General features: G+C 38.1%; 1 non-coding gene across 1 annotated transcript; it reads left to right on the top strand.

The window, feature by feature from the left end:
* The first annotated feature begins 1,453 nt into the window (after positions 1-1,453).
* Positions 1,454-1,557, top strand: LOC138430639 (U6 spliceosomal RNA). The gene has a single exon (XR_011253322.1). It is a non-coding gene; the product is annotated as a U6 spliceosomal RNA (small nuclear RNA).
* The last annotated feature ends 19,370 nt before the right edge of the window (positions 1,558-20,927 follow it).

The raw sequence follows: 20,927 nt of genomic DNA, 5'->3' as shown, positions 1-20,927 counted from the left end.
TAAGAAGACCTGGGCACAGCAAAAACAAAGCCAAAGAGCAACCAAAACGTAATAAATAAATATTTAAAGAAAGGAGGGTGGGACAGGAGCTGAGTGTGCATCCTGTGTTTCTGTCTTTTAGTGCACTGTCTCAGGAAAGGGACAGGAGGCTTACTGTGGCCAGGACAACTCTGAGACTGAGAAAAGTTGCACAACCTTTTATCTTCCAGGAAGAAATGAGAGAAGTAAAACATGTACATTCATAGAAAAGTTTCAAGTTTGCCAGAATCTCTAGCCAGTCTGATTGGTGAAGGTCTTTTTTTTTTTTTTTGTATAAAACCAGTCTGAAAAGACTCAGAGATGCACAAGTGCCAATAAAAAGCTACAAGAAACATGATGTTTTAAGAAATATGACCCCAAAAAGGGAAAAAAAATCTCTAGTAAATGCTTCTTAAAAAATTGAGGTCTAAGAATTGTTTGAGAAGGAATTCAAAGTAGTTATCTTAAAAAAAGTTCAGTGAGCTATAAGAGAATACAACTAAATGAAATCAGATGCCAATACATGATCAAGTTGGATTTATGCCTGGGATTCAAGGATGGTTCAATGTATATAAAGCAAATAATGCAATGTGCAACATTAATAGAATAGAGGTTAAAAATCACATGATTATCTCAATAGATGCAAGCAAAGCATTTCATAAAATTTAGTACATTTTCATGATGAAAGTTTTCAAGAAATTGGATAGAGAAGGAATGTACCTCAATATAATAAAGGCCTTATATGGCAAGCTGATAGCTAACATTATACTCAGTGGTGAAACATTCGAAGTTTTGCTAAAATCAAGAACAAAACAGGGATGCCCATGCCCTCCCATCCTTCTCTTTAACACCATTTTGGAAGTACTAGCCAGTGCAAATGGACAAGACATCTGATTTGAAGAAACGAAAATTATATTTTTGCTGATGATACATTTTAGAAGTAAAAGAAAATCCTAATACTCCACATAAACTGTTGGATAAAATCAACAAATTCAGTAAAAGATAGAAAAACATAAAAACCAGCTGGATTTATATACATTCACAACTAACTCTCCATAAATGGAATTAAGAGAACAATTCCTCTTAAAATAGCATCAGAAAGAATAAAATATTTAGGAATAAATTTAACCAAGAAGTGAAATATCTGTATACCAAAAGCTATAAAACACTGATGAAAGACAATGAAGAAGAAACAAATAAATGAAAAGATAATTTGTGCTCATGAATTGGAATGGTATTACTAAAATGTTTTTACAGACATATTTTAGCAACTGATATTTGACAAGCATTTTGAAAATACAAAATGTGGAAAGGGTAGTCTCTTCAACAATTGATTCTGGGAAAAGTGATGTCCAAGTGCAAAAAACTAATTGGATCTTAATCTTATACCGTACACAAAAATCAACTCAAAAAGGATTAATGACTTAAACTCAATTGCTTGCTTTGGAACACATTTATTAAATTGGAACTATACAGGGAAGATTAGCATGGCTCTTACAAAAGGATAACACACAAATTTATGAGCCATTCCATATTTTTGTTATTTTTTTAAAGCCTTAAACTCAAGATTTTAAATGGTAAAACTTCTAGAAGGAAACATGGAAGAAAATCTTCTTGACATTTTTCTTGATGATTATTCCTTGGATAAAACACCAAAAACACAGGCAACAAAAGCAAAGCAAACAAGTGGAACTACAACAAACTTGAAAGCACACTCTGTGGAAAGGGAGAAAGAATTTGTAAACCGTGTATCTGACAGGTGTTTAATATATAAAATATGAGGACCTCATAGAACGCAATGTGCTATGCTGTATTCAGTTTAGTCTGACCTTTGAATCCTACGGCCTTTAGCCCACCAGGGTTTGCTGTTCATGGGATTTTCCAGTCAAGAATATTGGAGTGGGCTGCTATTTCCTCCTCCAGGGATCTTCTTGACCCAGGAATCAAACCAGTGTCTCCTGCATCTCCTTCATTGCAGATGAATTCTTTACTGCTGAGCCATCTGGGAAGCCCATAGAATTCAATACTGAAAACAAATAGCCCAATTTAAAAATGAGCAAAGAAATGGAATAGACATTTCTCCAAAGAAGACAAAGGACAAAGATGCAGATTAAAGATGCTCAACATCACTAATCATCAGGGAAATGCATTTCACAATTATATATCACATCTGTTAGGATAGCCATCATTTTTTTTTTTTAAGGTAGGATTAGGGGCAGGAGGAAAAGGGGACGACAGAGGATGAGATGGCTGGATGGCATCACTGACTCGATGGACGTGGGTCTGAGTGAACTCCGGGAATTGGTGATGGACAGGGAGGCCTGGCATGTTGCATCATGGGGTCGCAAAGAGTCGGACACGACTGAGCGGCTGAAATGAACTGAACTGAGTATACATACAGAATGGACTACTGTTTGGCCATTGGTTTTAAAACAAGGAAATCCTTCCATATGTAAAAACATAGATGTACCTGGACAACACTGCTAAGAATAATCAGTTAATCATAGAAGAACGAATCATTCCATTTATATGAAGTATCGAAATACTCAAATACATGGGAGCAGAGAATAGGATGGTGGTTAGCAGTGGCTGGGGCAGGGGGTAGAAAAATGGGAATTGTTACTCAATGGGTATATAAAGCTTCAGTTATGCAAGATCTCCTTGGAAGGAAAGTTATGACCAACCTCATGAAGGGAAGTCACTCAGTTGTGTCCAACTCTTTGCGGCCCCATGGACCATAGCCTACCAGGCTCCTCTGTCCATGGGATTTTCCAGGCAAAAATACTGGAGTGGGTTGCCATCTCCATGACCAACCTAGATAGCATATTAAAAAGCAGAGATATTACTTTGCCAACAAAGGTCCGTCTAGTCAAGGCTATAGTTTTTCCAGTGGTCATGTATGGATGTGAGAGTTGGACTGGGAAGAAAGCTGATCACTGAAGAGTTGACACTTTTGAATAGTGGTGTTGGAGAAGAGACTCTTGAAGAGTCCCTTGGACTGCAAGGAGATCCAACCAATCCATCCTAAAGGAGACCAGTCCTGAGTGTTCATTGGAACACTGAACTGATGCTGAGGCGGAAACTCCAATACTTTGGCCAACTCTTGCAAAGAGTTAACTCATTGGAAAAGACCCTGATGCTGGGAGGGATTGAGGGCAGGAGGAGAAGGGAACTACAGAGGATGAGATGGCTGGATGGCATCACCGATCTGATGCACATGAGTTTGGGTAAACTCTGGGAGTTGGTGATGGACCGGGGTGCCTAGCATACTGCGATTCATGGGGTCACAAAGAGTCAGACAGGACTCAATGACTGAACTGAACTATTCAAGATGAATAAGTTGGAGAGATCTATGATTTAGCATATTGCCTATAGTTAATAATACTCTGCTGGACACTTAAAACTGTTAAGTGAGTAGATCTCACATTGTCTTACCACTATAAAAAATTAAAACAATTAGATTTGGAGAGTTGGAAAAGAAATTAAATGGGTGGGAAGAAGAAAGAGAAAGAAGAAAATTAGATTAAAAAGGCAAAGGCTCTATCTCACTTTAGTGTAACTCTGAATATGTTTCAAAATACTATTAAACACTTTATAATGAAAATGGCATATTTTGTGTTCATTCCCAACTAGAGATGTTAACAAAAATTAATAAAAATAATGCCATCAAAATAAAGTGAATGGAACTTCTGAGCTACCATTCAGTCTTCTAAACAGTTCCCTTTGCTGTATGGTGCTAAATTCCCATGACTAGTGATATATATATAATCACTAGTTATATATATAAAACATATATACTCCTTTGCCCTGATAATTCCTTCTCCCCTCTTTGCATTCCTTCCACCATTACTATTGTCTTTGTGGAGAGACCAAATGTGACTTTTTGAGATGGAAAAGGGGGAAAAACCATCATAATACCCTAAAATTTTGCTTAGTTTCATATATGGGGGTTTATAGATGGCATCATTCACAAATTTGCTTTAGAAATTTCTCAATGAACTTAAATTGCTTTTTACAGTAAATAACATGCTGCATTAAAAGGAGTAGTTCACAAAACTCCATTTGTAATAATAGTCTTCTTCAGTCCAGTCCATTGATAATGGTGGAGTTTTTCATTCATTTTTGCTTTCTTAAATAGTAGAGGCACCTTTTTTCCTAGTCAGGGCATAAACAGAGAAATGCTATTGCAACTATTACTCCTCCTCCCCCTCACATAAACACTTACAGATATCTTGGATGTCCTTGGAGGCTTATTAAGCTAGAGACAATAACTGCAATGTTGAATTATAAAATTCTAACCACACTGGAAGCACCATAGAATCTTAAGAAACTTTACAAAAAATAGAATTAGCATACTACACTTTGGAATGTCCACAGGGACAATATAACATTCAGAAAAGATTGCCTATCTTTGGGTATAACTCTGATTGACACCAGAAATTGTATTCCTTGATGTTTAAAAATCATGTTTTGTAGAAGCATAGGATTTTCACAAAACTAGAAACAATAATAACGATAGCACTTTTATATGCCTCTTACTGTGCGCTAAGCACTTTATATGAATATAGTCACTTAATAATAACAATCACAATAGGAGTGTTTACTATTTTTACTCTCCAATACAAAACAAGAAAACTGAAACATTCAGAATAATGATTCTAAATGATAAGGGATAGTTGATAGGATCTTTTACAATAGTTAATGTTCACAATTAAAAAATTTTAAAGGAACTTCCTCCAAGGCAAACTCTAAATATTTTAAGATGGTTCATCTTAAAATATTAATCAAATTAAATCAACCAATCTAATTGTGCTAAAGGCCTAGAACTGAGCACAATTCCTCAGAGTGGGAAGGCATACCAGATGCCAGGGTTTTCTTTTCCTTTATATAAAAGAAAAGAAAGTAGTTATTGGAGTATGGTAATAAAAAAGTGATCACTGGATTTTCCCCTCTATCCTCATTACTATTCCTACCAGTTCTTCTGTCCCATCATTATGTTTGCTAGACTCTGGCAAAGTCAACTGTTGCCCTATATTAGGCTAAAGATTGTTACACAATTTGATTGTTGCCTAGGTTATGTAAATTGTTGATAACTTTCAGGACTAATATCAATAATAAAAATATGACTTTAGCCAGCATACTGGTAATTGGGGATAACACTTGGGTTGACTCACACATCTTTGGGTTCCTCACTGATCTTTCTTTATCTAGGCGGCTGCACTGCTGTCTAATGCTCTGAATCCTGATTGAAGATGCTGAGACATCTGTTCAAGATGCGACTTGAATAATAAGATGCACACATTCCAGTATAACTGTAGTGCACCTTTGTGCTGCTGTCCATTAGTTGGCTAAGTTTCTACTTCTGTCCATGGCTATAAGTAGAAAAGAGCAGGCAGTTAAATCCCCCTCCTCTTGCTCATCTACTAATGTTTAAAGAGATAATAAAGTAGACATTTACTCTCAACTGCATCTCAGATGAAACGTTACGATGTTTTTGTTAACTTCTGAAGGGTAATGGAAAATGAGTGTCACCTGTTTGTGATGTGCCATCAGGGAGATAGTGCTTCTTAGATGAATTGTACTCAAAACATCACATTCTTTATTTGGTTGTGGGTTAGTTCTCTGGGAGAACAGCTGATGCCTAATTGCATAAAACAAACAGACCATGGCTCGTACAATTCATATTTCATCTGTTTTCACAGTTAACGTATGGCTGCCTAGTCTGTTTGGTCCGGGAGATTGCAGATAATGAAGAAAACCCAAATGAAGGGATAGGTTGTATTGCTGATAGGACCATGACCTTGGTTCACGACCTTGCTAATCACCAGAAAAATGCAGATCAAAACTGTGAGATATCACTTCATACCTGTCTGAACCACTATCATCAAAAAGAAGACACATAAACAATGTTGATGAGGATGTGGAGAAAAGGGAACTTGCATACACCACTGGTGGGAATGTAAATTGCTGCCGTCACTATGGAAAACAGTATGATACTTCTTTAAAAACTATATATAGAACTACCGTATGATCCATTAATTCTACTCCTGAATATACATTCAAAGAAGAGGAAAAACACATTCAAAAAGATTCATGCCCTCCAGTGTTCATAGCAACATTGATTTACAATAGCCAAGATATGGACACAAACTGTCTATCAACAAATGAATGGAAACAGAGGTGGTGGTATGTATATACTCAAACACACACACACACACACACACACACACAATGGGATATTACTCAGCTATAAAAAGAATGAATTGTTGCCATTTTCAACAACATGAATGGACCTAGAGAGTATTATGTGTAGTGAGATAGGTCACTGAAAGATAAATACCTATATCATCACTTACATGTGGAATATAAAAAGCAGAACAAAACAACGAATAAAACAGAGCAAAAATAGACTCACAGACATAGACAACAAACCAGTGTTAGTTAGTAGGGAGAGGAAAGGCAGATAGAGCAAGACAAAGGTATGAGATTAAGAGGTCCAGGGAATTCCCTGGTGGTCCAGTGGTTAGGACTCTACTCTTTCACTGTAAAGGACCTGGGTTTGATCCATGATTGTGGAAATAAGATCCTAATAAGCCTCATGGTATGGCCAAAAAATTAAAGAGATGCAAAATACTATGATAAGTAAGATATACTGATACAGTGCATAGCATAGGGATATAGCTGATAGTTCACAATACCTTTACATTGAAAATATTAAATCACTATGTTATATACTTGACATTAATATAATATTGTAAGTCAATGATAGTTAAATTTAAAATTATACCAATCAACCAATTCCATGTTGAAAAATATGAATAAAACAACAAGCCTAATAAATTGTTAAAATTTAAAACTTTGACAATATTCAGTTGTTAACTAGGATAAACAGAAACCAAAATTTTCATTAATTGGTCATGGAAATGAAAAATGGTACAAATATATTGAAAGACATTTTGGTAGTGTCTTACAATGATAAGCAGTCTTACCATAAAATCATCTCCTAGGTATTTATTCATCTGAATAAAATATTGTTCTCAGGAAACCTGCATGCCAATATCTATATCAGCTCTATCAGGGCTTGCCAAAATATGGAAGCAATGACAATGTCCTTAAATAGTTGAAAAGGAAAACACTGTAGAACCTCCACACACTGGAATATTATTCAGTTTTAAAAGGAAATCAGCTTTCAATATACAGAACAACACATGTGAATCTCATATGTGTGGTTCTAAGTTAAAGACTATATATTGTATGATTTTATTTACATTATCTACTGAAAATGGAAAACTTGCAGATATGGGAAACAGGTCTGTAGTTGCCAGGGACTGGGACTTTGGGGAAGGTTGAATTGGAGAAGCACGGACGATTTTTAGGGTTGTAAAACTATTCTGTATGTTACCATGGTAGATACATGACACTATGAGTTTTTCCAAAACACATTGAACTTTACAGTCTAAAGAGTGAATTTTAATGTATACTAATTAGGGAAAATTGGTGTTGGAGAAGACTCTCGAGAGTCCCTTGGACTGCAAGGAGATCCAACCAGCCCATCCTAAAAGAAATCAGTCCTGAATATTCATTGAAAGGATTGATGTTGAAGCTGAAACTTCAATACTTTGGCCACCTGATGCAAAGAAGTGACTCAATGGAAAACACCCTGATGCTGGGAAAGATTAAAGACAGGAGGAGAAGGGATGACAGAGGATGAAATGGTTGGATGGCATCACCGACTCAATGGCCAGGAGTTTGAGTGAACTCTGGGAGTTGGTGATGGACAGGGAGGCCTCGCGTGCTGCAGTCCATGGGGTCGCAAAGAGCCAGACATGACTGAGCTACTGAACTGACTGAACTGAATTAGGGAAAAAAAGTTAGGAGACTGAGAAACCCAAAGATGGAATGTAGATTGTGATAAAGGGATCTAACTATATCACACATTTTTGACATCATCTCACTGAAGGGAATTAGAGAAAAATGATACTGACCTCAGTAATTTTGAAAATAATTGGAAAATATAAGATTACAAATGAAAGGAACTGCACTCTTGAGAAACTCTCTCCACCCTGCCCAAGACAGGGGACATAGTTATACAACTCTGAAATCACTCTGCATCAATCCTGGGATTGGATGGTGATTAATGAGAAGTCAGTTTCTCAATTTTGGAGCAGAGGATTACATGGAAGCAGAGGGTGAAGCTTAGAAAGAACTATATGGTAATGGATTAGAGTTGGAAACATCCGTGTGAATACCTGGATAGCTTTACACACACACACACACACACACAATCAGTATCAAAGCTGCAAAGAAGAAAGCTTTATTTTGGGTCTTTAGTAGTAGTATTAGTAGTGATAATTGCTCAGTTGTTTCTGGCTGTTTGTAACCCCACAGACTGTAGCCCTCCAGGCTCCTCTGTCTATGGAGTTTCCCAGGCTAAAAACCTTGAGTGGGTAACCATTCCCTTCTCTATGGGATCTTCCTGAACAAGGGATCAAACCCAGGTCTCCTGCATTGCAGGCAGATTCTTTACTATCTGAGATAGGAAGGAAACCCATTTGGGGTCTTAAGAATTGCAATTCAGTAAAACTGAAAGAGAGTTATCAGGAAGAGAGTGAAGGACTCATAAAGGCGAACATTGTCCAAGTCCTCTGCCAGGATTATAATTGTTTCTGGCACAGAAAAGGGACTATTTGTCCTTCAGGGATAAGCTGTCATGAGTTATTTTAGGGAAAGAGCCTAGTGATTATTTTGAGTTTCTGGAATATTTGGCAGATGTGCTTAATGCCTATGTTAAGCCAAGAAGTGGTTAAAAGGTCAGATTCCAGTCAGGCTAAGACATGTATAAGTCACGCTTCCTCAAATTTCCTGGTTTCATTTTAGAGAGCTGTTAGCAAACGTGGCTCCATTTTGGTATTCCTTTCATAATATATTGAGATGGTTACATATGGAAATAACTATAGATACATATGTATACACATGTTGGTACATACTCATATTTCACTAGTTTTGCTCACTGAGTGTTTTGAAGCAATGATGCGCTGGTAGCAACAAACATATCCCTCACCTGTATCTTGGCTTTTAATACCATTTTCCAATAAAAGGAATCAAAGCTTCTTGGAGAAATTACTAATTCTAGGGTTGAGGCAGAGAATATAAAAAATGAGTCTCGATTATCCTATAGTGCCAGAAAATGAAGATGTGCTTATAAACACAAAATGGTGGAGATCTGTCAAAGGAGCACAGAAACAAAATACAGTAGCCCATTTGGGCCAAAGAATTTGAGCAATGAAGTAAATAACATAGTATTAGATTATAGTCCAAAGTACAAAATAAATATCTATGAGACCATTTTGATACACATAAATTGTTTAAATAATAAATAGAGAAATCAAATCTCTCATACAGAAAATTACCAAATAATTTATATAGGTTCTTTTCCCTCAAAGATATGGCAAATTACTCCCCATTCTGGAGTGTTTATTGTAAACTGTGACTTCTTTCTAAAGTCACATGGAAAAAAGGAAAACAACTTTAAAGCATAGAAATCTGACAAATACTACCTCAGCTAGGTGAACCAGGTTAACATGATGAGTAATGGTTCACAATGATACTTTATACTTTCGATATAATGCAAATTATACTTTACCTCTGTGTTCTTCCTCTGAAAAACCACAAAACCCCAACTAACCATAAGAAAAACTTCGAATAAATCAAATTGAGAAACATTCAGTAAAATATCTGACAAGTATTTCTCAAAACTGTCAAGGTCATAAGAACAATGCCGTTCTGAGCAGTTGTCAAGTCTAGGGAACACTAAGGAGACACAACTACAAGTAATGTAGTATCTTGGGTGGGATTCTAGAACATGAGAAGGGATAGTAGGAAGACTCTTGAGAGTCCCTTGGAAAGCAAGGAGGTCAAACCAGTCAATCCTAAAGGAAAGCAACCCTGGATATTCATTGGCAGGACTGATGCTGAAGCTGAAGTGCCAATACTCTGGCCACTTGATGCAAAGAACTGACTCATTAGAAAAGACCCTGATGCTGGGAAAGATTGAAGGCAGGAGGAGAAGGGGACGGCACAGGATGAGATGGTTGGATGGCATCACTGGCTCAATGGACATCGGTTTGACCAAGCTGCAGGAGATGGTGTAAGGAAGCTTGACGTGTTGCAGTTCATCGGGTTACAGAGACAGACACGACTCAGTGACTGAACAACAAAAGCAATTACTGTATTCAGGAGACACAGGTTTGTGTAAAAGCCAAAGACTTATAGAAAAGAGACTCAGACTTATAAAGGCCCTTCATCTAATAATAAAGAATGGATTTTTTTTTTTTTTAGTGTGACAAATGTACCATAGCAATATTAACTAGAAAGTCACTGCCACTACCACTGCCTTTATAGTCATGCTAACTCTTGAGTAGGCTAAAAAAATAAAAATTAAAAAAAGCCTCTTCATTATAAAACAGAGACTCAGGCAGAGACCTGGCCTGATATTGATATGATGGAGAAATCCTGAAGTGTCATTCTCTCCCAGTGCTTTGTCCTTGTACTTAGCAACTTCTGCATTTCACACAAATGACTGTAAACTCTCTCTGTATCGCCAATATCTGCAGATCATCAAGAAAAGAAAGATGAGGGTCCATGGCACAGTTGTTTGGCTTCTTTTCAGGCTGTATTCTGTGAGGCCAGAGGGTTTCCTATCCTCCTGAGAGGCTGTGTACACTAAATGCTGTATACCTCTCACCTATGTTCCCTTTTTCATCACTCTAACATAATCTCTCAAAATTACTGCCTAGAAAGACTTAAACATACTTAATGATTTTCAATTGTTGTCAATGATCTTTTAGGAGTAAATGTGGCAGAAATGTTAAGGCTGATATCACATTTTGTAAATTCACATACTTGAATAAAATGACACTGTTTAGAGTGTGAAAGAACTGTCACATGTAAAAAGTATATTCAGCTACAAAATTCTACAAAGAGTTTTGTTAAAAATAGTCTATAGGAATAAATTCTTTTGATCCTGCCTGTCATAAAATTTTCAAAGTTGCTATTGGTTAGAAACATGAAGTTTGCTATGAAAAACCACAGAGGGGACACTATGTTTATTCTTCCTTTGAAATTTAAGCAAGTTGTCATTTTATATGAAATGTTCCTAAATGGAATTTTTAAGAATTATTCATAGAAAATATTTTGCTCCCCTTTAGGTGAACTAAGGTGGTATTAGTGGTAAAGAACCCACTTGCCAATACAGAAGATGTAAGAGATGAGGATTTGATCCCTGGGTCAAGAAGATCCCTTGGAGAAGGGCATGGAAACACTTCAGTACTCTTGCCTGGAGGATCCCATGGACAGAAGAACCTGGCAGGCTACAGTCTGTAGTGTTACAGACTTAGACACAAATGAGGTGACTTAGCATGCACTCACGCAGGCAAACTAGAAGACAGCAAACACTCATATAGCCATAACCCCTGGCCATGGGTAGAGAAGCCTGCTATGATTTGCCATGTTGGGGGTATGTTTCACAGAGAAATCTTTTCCATACATTACTGATAGGGCCCCAGGACACTCAGGAATGGCTATACTTTAACTTCACGATATGACTTTGTTCAAACTTATCTCATCATTTTATTTTTAATGACCAAGATTCATAGCAAATAGGATATACCAAAAAGCCAACCATATGATTTAAAAATGCCTAGCATTTAAACAGTAAATAATAAAGCGCAAATTTGTTAAAATATGGAGTCTTAAAAAATCATTCAATGAAGTAATTCACACTGCAATTTATAACTTTACAGATAAAAGATGTTAAACAGGGCCCGTTACCCTTATCTTCTGTGGGGGAAAACAAAACAAAACAAAACAAAACACCTTTTCTAGGATTCTGTCAAGCACCATCATTCTTATCTAGCTTCTACAGTGTGATAAAATTTTATACCCTTAATCCTGACTATCCACCAAAAAAAAAAAAAGAAAAAAGGCAAAATGGTAGTCTGGGGAGGAGAAAAGAAGAGAAGTGAAAGGCAAAGGAGAAAAGGAAAGATATATCCATTTAAATGCAGAGTTACAAAGAATAGCAAAGAGAGATAAGAAAGCCTTCCTCAGTGATCAATGTAAAGAAATAGAGGAAAACAATAGAATGGGAAAGACTAGAGATCTCTTCAAGAAAATTAGAGATACCAAGGGATCATTTCTTTGCAGATGGGCACAATAAATGACAAAAATGGTATGTACCTAACAGAAGCAGAAGATATTAAGAAGAGGTGGCAAGAATACACAGAAGAACTATACAAAAAAGATCTTCATGACCCAGATAACCATGATGGTGTGTTCACTCACCTAGAGTCAAATATTCTGGAATGTGAAGACAAGTGGGCCTAAGGAAGCATCACTATGAACAAAGCTAGTGGAGGGAATGGAATTCCAGTTGAGCTATTTCAAATCCTAAACGATGATGCTGTGAAAGTGCCATACTCAATATGACAGTAAATTTGGAAAAAATCAGCAGTGGCCACAGGACTGGAAAGGGTCAGTGTTCATTACAATCCCAAAGAAAGGCAATGCCAAAGAATGTTCAAACTACTGGACAATTGCACTCATCTCACATTCTAGTAAAGTAATGCTCAAAATTCTTCAAGCCAGGCTTCAACAGTATGTGAACCATGAACTTCCAGATGTTCAAATTGGTTTTAGAAAAGGTAGAGGAACCAGAGATCAAATTGCCAACATCCATTGGATCATAGAGAAGGCAAGAGAGTTCCAGAAAAAACATAGACTTCTGCTTTATTGATTTCACCAAAGCCTTTGACTGTGTATATCACCACAAACTGGAAAATTCTTAAAGAGTTGGGAATACGAGACCACCTGACCTGCCTCCTGAGAAATCTGTATGCTGGTCAAGAAACAACAGTTAGAACTGGACATGGAACAACAGGTTTGTTCTAAATCAGAAAAGGAGTATGTCAAGGCTGTGTATTGTCACCCTGCTTATTTAACTTATATGCAGAGTTCATGTGAAATGCTGGACTGGATGAAGCACAAGCTGGAATCAAGATTACTTGGAGAAATATTAATAACCTCAGATATACAGATGACACCACATTTATGGCAGAAAGCAAAGAAGTGAAAAAGCCTCTTAATGAAAATGAAAATGTTGGCTTAAAACTCAACATTCAGAAAACTAAGATCATTGCCTCTGGTCCCATCACTTCAGAGCAAATAGATGGGAAAAATTTGGAAAGAGTGAGAGACTTTATTTTTTTTGGGGGGGGGGGCTCCAAAATCAGTGCAGGTGGTAACTGCAGCCATGAAATTAAAAAAAAAAAATGTTTGCTCCTTGAAAGAAAAGCTATGATCAACCTAGCCAACATATTAAAAAGGAGAGACATTACTTTGTAACAAAAGTGCAACTAGTCAAAGCTATGGTTTTTCCAGCAGTCATGTATGGATGTGAGAGTTGGACTGTAAAGAAAGCTGAGCACCAAAGAACTGATGATTTTGAACTGTAGTGTTGGAGAAGACTCTTGAGAATCCCTTGGACTGCATGGAGATCCAACCAGCCAATCCTAAGGAAATCAGTCCTGAATATTCTTTTAAGGACTGATGCTGAAGCTGAAGCTCCAATACTTTGGCCACCTGATGCAAAGAACTGACTCATTTGAAAAGACCCTGATGCTGGGAAAGACTGAAGGTGGGAGGAGAAGGGGATGACAGAGGATGAGATGGTTGGATAGTTCACCACCTTGATGGACAAGTTTGAGTAAGCTCCAAGAGTTGGTGATGGACTGGGAAGCCTGCTGTGCTGCTGTCCATGGGGTTGCAAAGAGTCAGACATGACTAAGCGACTGAACTAAAGTGAAAGGAATCCTGAAACAACTGACACAAATGGGTTAATTATCAATTTACCAAGAGAACAAACTGTGTTTAAGATGATGTCAATGCATTTTATTTTCACTTAAGTTTTAAAAAATGGACCCTCAATACATGATAAAAATCCAGTATTTGAATAAGCAGAGAAAAGTCTGACTCCCCTGCCTCCATTTCTCCAATTTCAAGTTAAGAGTGTATTGTATCATTGAAAAAAATTTTTGACAAAAGATTTAAGAATTGCTATTAATGAACAATTCTTGGATGAAGAATCCATGCAAATTATACTATTGAGATTGTCCAATATCTTTCTTAGCATGGTAAATTTGTTTTGGGGGTATAAAATTTCACGACCAAAAAAAACTGCTTTAATATCTTATTGGCAAAAGCCTAGTGAATAAATCACAAGAGCATATGCTCAGTTCAATTTTGTTTTAGTATTGAAATTTCAAGAAATATAATCATTGAATTGCTTCCCTGGACCTCAGTGCTTAGGCAGGATATAAATATAGAGCAGCATAAATGCACTATCAGTGAAGCTAGGAAAACTTGTTTTGAATGTTCTTGTGTCATTTCATACAACATAAAATAAGTATAGCAGAATCCTGTGTCCTTTTACAAATCATTGACTCTATGCCCTAAAACTAATGGCCAAACTTTATAAACACAGAATACATCATTCTCATATTTCTTACCTAACAACTGATAATAATCACAGCCTCACAATTGTATTACAATTTTTGGATCTAAAAATAGGTCTTGATTAAAACTCTAGTTTTAAGTTTGAGAATTTTAAATGAAACAAAATTGTTTATTTCCTGAAGATTTGCTATTGATCTTTATTTAACATAACTTCTGTCACATCAGCTTATCCACTTAGAAATTTGACTTATTGTGTATATGAAGATGAAAAAGACTACTACCTCTGCAGCAAAGCTGAGAATAAGATGCTTGCATAGCACCCTTTTATTATTCTGATTCCCTATCACACTCCCCTATCCACCCCTTGAAACCTTTTTTTTCCAGGCTTTGTGTCAGTAATCTCATGCACCCCATGCTAGTTTAGTACATAGTATGTCTTGTCCTCTTGTCTTCCTTGCTTACTTAAGAAAAGAGATTAATGTCACCTATATATTCTCATACATAATCTCATTTCTAATTAGCCTATTTCCCCTACACCTGTAAGTTCTGAAATGACATCTATTGAACTCAGTCCTGTGGGGAATAATTTGGGGGAATGCTGAATTAATGATAGAAATTGACTTTTCTCAATTCAGTTGTGGGATTTCTCAGTTTTTTTTTTAAAATTCTACACTACATTTTGAATTAGAAAGAATACAGAGGAGACAATTTCCCCAAGTCATTTCAATGTGTGAATTATTTCAAGCAGTGTATTAATCTTCCACAGAAATGTTAAGGAAACATGCTTTATGTTAGTGGCTCTCACTTGGCTACTGATTAGGATCACTTTGTAAGTTTAAAAACACTGATTCCTGTTCCCACAAGTTCTGATGTTGTTGGGTAATGTGTGACCTGAGTATCAGAATTTTTAAAATCTCTGCAGATCATTCTTTAAAAAAAAACCTTTAAAAAAATTATTTGGCAGTGCCAGGTCTTAGTTGCAGTACTGGGGATTTTCATTAACTGCATGTGGGATCTAGTTTGCTGACCAGGGATCAAACTCAGGCCTTTTGCATTGGGAACATGAAGTCTTAATCACTGGATTACCAGGGAAGTTCCTCTGTAGATCATTTTTGTGTGCACCAAAGACTGAGAACTACAATTCTAAATCTATCTTCTCATACATCCCTTAAGTTTAACAAGGTCTTCTCTCATTCCCTCTAAAGCTTACTGCATTTCCTGTACCCAAACACCATCTCTTCTTGGCACTTCTATTTCCACAATTAACTGCTTTAACTTTCTGTACCAAATATTGGACAATCAGGTAGATTTTTGATAAGGTTAAGTGTGTGTGTGTGCGTGCGCGCGCGCGTGTGTGTGTGTGTGTTAGTCGCTCAGTCGCCTCTGACTTTCACCTTCTTCAGATGAAGGTGAAAGCACTCCTTTCACCCTTTCTTCAGGTCCTAGGAAGTCTTCCTATATAATTCGTGACTTGATCCTTCTGTCTTTGTAAGCATGTGTGACTGTCCAGTCATGTAAACAGCTTCACTATGTCCCTCATTTCCGTGCTCTATCAAACTTTTAAATGAGGGCTGTGTGCAGGAGCGGTGGCTGCGATGGCGCAGGAGTGGCTGAGAGGAGCTACCCCACGTGCAAGGTCAGGGGCGGTGGCTGAGAGGAGCTACCCCACATCCAAGGTAAGGAGCAGCTGATGTGCTTTCCTGGAGCAGCCGTGAAGAGATACCCCACGTCCAAGGTAAGAGAAGCCCAAGTGAGAGGGTAGGCACCAAGAGAGGGCATCAGAGGGCAGATGGACTGAAACTATATCACAGACAACTAGCCAATCTGATCACATGGACCACAGCCATGTCTAACTCAGTGAAACTAAGTCATTTCTTGTGCGGCCACCAAGACAGACAGGTCATGGTGGAGAGGTCTGACAGAATGTGGTCCACTGGAGCAGGGAATGGCAAACCACTTCAGTATTCTTGCCTTGAGAACCCCATGAACAGTATGAAAAGGCAAAAAGATAGGACACTGAAAGATGAATTTCCCAGGTCGGTAGGTGCCCAATATGCTACTGGAGATCAGTGGAGAAATAACTCCAGAAGGAATGAAGGGATGGAGCTAGAGCAAAAACAACACACAGTTGTGGATGGGACTGGTGATAGAAGCAAAGTCTGATGCTGTAGAGAGCAATATTCCATAGGAACCTGGAATGTTCCTATGAATCAAGGCAAATTGGAAGTGGTCAAACAGGAGATGGCAAGAGTGAACATCAACATTCTAGGAATCAGCAAACTAAGATGGACTGGAATGGGTGAATTTAACTCAGATGACCATTGTATCTACTACTGTGGGCAAGACTCCTTTAGAAGAAATGCAGTAGCCATTGCAGTGAACAAAAGAGCCCAAAATGCAGTACTTGGATGCAATCACAAAAATGACAGAATGATCTCTGTTCATTTCTAAGGCAAACCATTCAATATCTTGGTAATCCAAGTCTATGCCCTGACCAGTAATGTTGAAAAAGCTGAAGTTGAATGGTTCTATGAAGACCTACAAGACCTTCTGGAACTAACACCCCAGAAAGATGTCCTTTTCATTATAGGGGACAAGAAAGCAAAAATAGGAAGTCAAGAAACACCTGGAGTTCTATTTCCAGTTTTTTAAGGAATCTCCACACTGTTCTCCATAGTGGCCGTGCTAGTTTGCATTCCCACCAACAGTGTAGGAGGGTTCCCTTTTCTCCACACCCTCTCCAGCATTTATTGCTTGCAGATTTTTGGATCGCAGCCATTCTGACTGGTGTGAAGTGGTACCTCATTGTGGTTTTGATTTGCATTTCTCTAATAATGAGTGATGTTGAGCATCTTTTCATGTGTTTGTTAGCCATCCGTATGTCTTCTTTGGAGAAATGTCTATTTAGTTCTTTGGCCCATTTTTTGATTGGGTCGTTTATTTTTCTGGAATGGAATTTAGAAAGATGGCAATGACGACCCTGCATGCAAGATAGGAAAAAGGACACAGATGTGGATAACGGACTTTTGGACTCAGAGGGAGAGGGAGAAGGTGGGATGATTTGTGAGAATGGCATTCTAACATGTATAATATCATGTAAGAATTGAATCACCAGTCTATGTCTGACGCAGGATACAGCATGCTTGGGGCTGGTGCATGGGGATGACCCAGAGAGATGTTATGGGGAGGGAGGTGGGAGGGGGGTTCATGTTTGGGAATGCATGTAAGAATTAAAGATTTCAAAATTAAAAAAATAAAAAACTAAAAAAAAAAAAAAGAAAAGAAACACCTGGAGTAACAGGCAAATTTGGCCTTCAAGTACAGAATGAAATAGGGCAAAGACTAATAGAGTTCTCCCAAGAGAACACATTGGTCATAACAAATACCCTTTTCCAACAACAAAAGAGAAGACTCAACACATGGACATCACCAGATGGTCAACACTGAAATCAGATTGATTATATGCTTTGCAGCCAAAGATGGAGAAACTCTATACAGTCAGCAAAACGAGATTGTGACCTGACTGTGGCTCAGATCATGAATGCCTCATTGACAAATTCAGACTTAAATTGAAGAAAGTGGGAAAAACCACTAGACCATTCAGGTATGACCTAAATAAAATCCCTTATGATTATACAGTGGAAGTGAGAAATAGATTTAAGAAACTAGATCTGATAGACAGAGTGCCTGATGAACTATGGACGAAGGTTCATGACACTGTACAGGAGACAGGAATCAAGACCATCCCCAAGATAAAGAAATGCAAAAAAGCAAAATGGCTGTCTGAGGAGGCCTTACAAATAACTGTGAAAAGAAGAGAAGCAAAAAGCAAAGGAGAAAAGGAAAGATATACCCATTTAAATGCAGAGATATAAAGAATAGCAAGGAGAGATAAGAAAGCCTTCCTCAGTGATCAGTACAAAGAAATAAAAACAGTAGAATAGGAAAGACTAGAGATCTCTTCAAGAAAACTAGAGATACCAAGGAAATATTTCATGCAAAGATGTGCTCAACAAAGGGCAGAAATGGTATGGACCTAATAGAAGCAGAAGATATCGAGAAGAGGTGGCAAGAATAAACAGAAGAACTGTACAAAAAAAGATCTTCACCACCCAAATAATCATGATGGTGTGATCACTTTCACTCACCTAGAGCCAGACATCCTAGGATGTGCAGTCAGGTGGGCATTAGGAAGCATCACTGCAAACAAAGCTACTGGAGGTGTTGAAATTCCAGTTGAGCTATTTCAAATCCTGAAAGATGATGGTGTGATAGTGCTGCACTCCATAGCCAGCAAATTTGGAAATCTCAGCAGTGGCCACAGGACTGGGAAAGGTCAGTTTTCATTCCAATCCCAAAGAAAGGCAATGCCAAAGAATGCTCAAACTACTGCACTGTTGCACTCATCTCACAGGCTAGTAAAGTAATGCTCAAAATTATCCAAGCCAGGCTTCAGCAATACGTGAACTGTGAACTTCCAGATGTTCAAGCTGGAGCTGGTTTTAGAAAAGGTAGAAGAACCAGCGATCAAATTTCCAACATCCGCTGGATCATCGAAAAAGCAACAGAGCTCCAGAAAAACATCTATTTCTGTGTTGTTGACTATGCCAAAGCCTTGGACTGTGTGGATCACAATAAACTGTAGAAATTCTGAAGGAGTTTGTAATACCAGACCACCTGACCTGCTTCTTGAGAAACCTGTATGCAGGTCAGGAAGCAACAGGTAGAACTGGACATGAAACAACATACTGGTTCCAAACAGGAGAAGGCATACATCAAGGCTGTATATTGTCACCCTGCTTATTTAACTTATATGCAGAGTACATCACGAGAAATGCTGGGTTGGAGGAAGCACAAGCTAGAATCAAGATTGCTGGGAGAAATATCAACAACCTCAGATATGTAGATGACACCACCCTATGGCAGAAAGTGAAGTAGTACTAAAAGTCTCTTGATGAAAATGAAAGAGGAGAGTGAAAGTCAGCTTAAAGCTCAACATTCAGAAAACTAAGGTCATGGCATCTGGTCACATCACTTCATGGCAAATAGATGGGGAAACAGTGGCTGACTTTGTTTTGGGGGGTCTAAAATCACTGCGGATGGTGATTGCAGCCATGAAATTAAAAGACGCTTACTCTTTGGAAGGAAAGTTATGAGAAACCTAGACAGCATATTAAAAAGCAGAGACATTACTTTTCCACAAAGGTCCATCTAGTGAAGGCTATGGCTTTTTAGTAGTCATATATGGTTGTGACAGAGAAGGCAATGGCACTCCACTCCAGTACTCTTGCCTGGAAAATTCCATGGATGGAGAAGCCTGGTAGGCTGCAGTCCATGGGGTCGCGAAGAGTTGGACATGACTGAGTGACTTCCCTTTCACTTTTCACTGTCATGCATTGGAGAAGGAAATGGCAACCCACTCCAGTGTTCTTGCCTGGAGAATCCTAGTGTTCTTGCCTGGTGGAATCTGGTGGGCTTCCATCTATGGGGTCGCAAAGAGTCGGACACGACTGACACGATTTAGCAGCAGTAGCAGCAGCAGCATGTGGTTGTGAGAGTTGGAGTATAAAGAAAGCTGAGCACTGAAGAATTGATGCTTTTGAACTGTGGTGTTGGAGAAGACTCTTGAGAGTCCCTTGGACTGCAGGGAAATCCAACCAGTTCATCCTAAAGGGGACCAGTCCTGGGTGTTCACTGGAGGGACTGATGTTGAAGCTGAAACTTCAATAATTTGGCTACCTTATGCGAAGAGCTGACTCATTTGAAAAGACCCTGATGCTGGGAAAAATTGATGGCAGGAGGAGAAGGGGACGACGGAGGATGAGATGTTTGGGAGGCATCACTGACTCAGTGAACATTGGTTTGGTTAGACTCCAGCCGTTGGTGATGGACAGTGGGCCTGGCATACTGTGGTTCATGGAGTCGCAACAAATCATACACGACTGATCAGTTGAACTGAACTGAACTGAACTGTGCTTTCTTTGTCTCCATTTAGTCCCTCACTTGCCATGTGATTTCTACTCCCAATTGTTTTTCCAACTATTTTTTGTATGCAAACATATTCTTATAGCCTCCCTCCATCTTCTTTCTTCTCATATCCTTTTTCTTGATTAAAATTATTTTGATCATACCGTTTCCTTGACATCTTTATAAAATATTACTGGAATCATATTTTACTTCTCTAACGTATTCATTTTTTGACAATTTTGCTAATTGTGGATGTTCATTAAAAACATGACGCTTAGACCATCAACCCCTCCATCTAAAGCCATGTTTATGTTTCTGTTAAAATATGACTCTTCTTTCTCCACAAGGGTGTATTATCAGAATAAATGCTTTCAGCCTCTCTTTCCATCTAATTAACTCACTCTTCTTAGAGGAGATAAGAGATTTATTAT

Source organism: Ovis canadensis, chromosome 25 (assembly GCF_042477335.2).
Source record: "Ovis canadensis isolate MfBH-ARS-UI-01 breed Bighorn chromosome 25, ARS-UI_OviCan_v2, whole genome shotgun sequence".
In the NCBI taxonomy this organism is placed as follows: Eukaryota; Metazoa; Chordata; class Mammalia; order Artiodactyla; family Bovidae; genus Ovis; species Ovis canadensis.
This window is presented reverse-complemented; position numbering and strand designations above follow the sequence as displayed.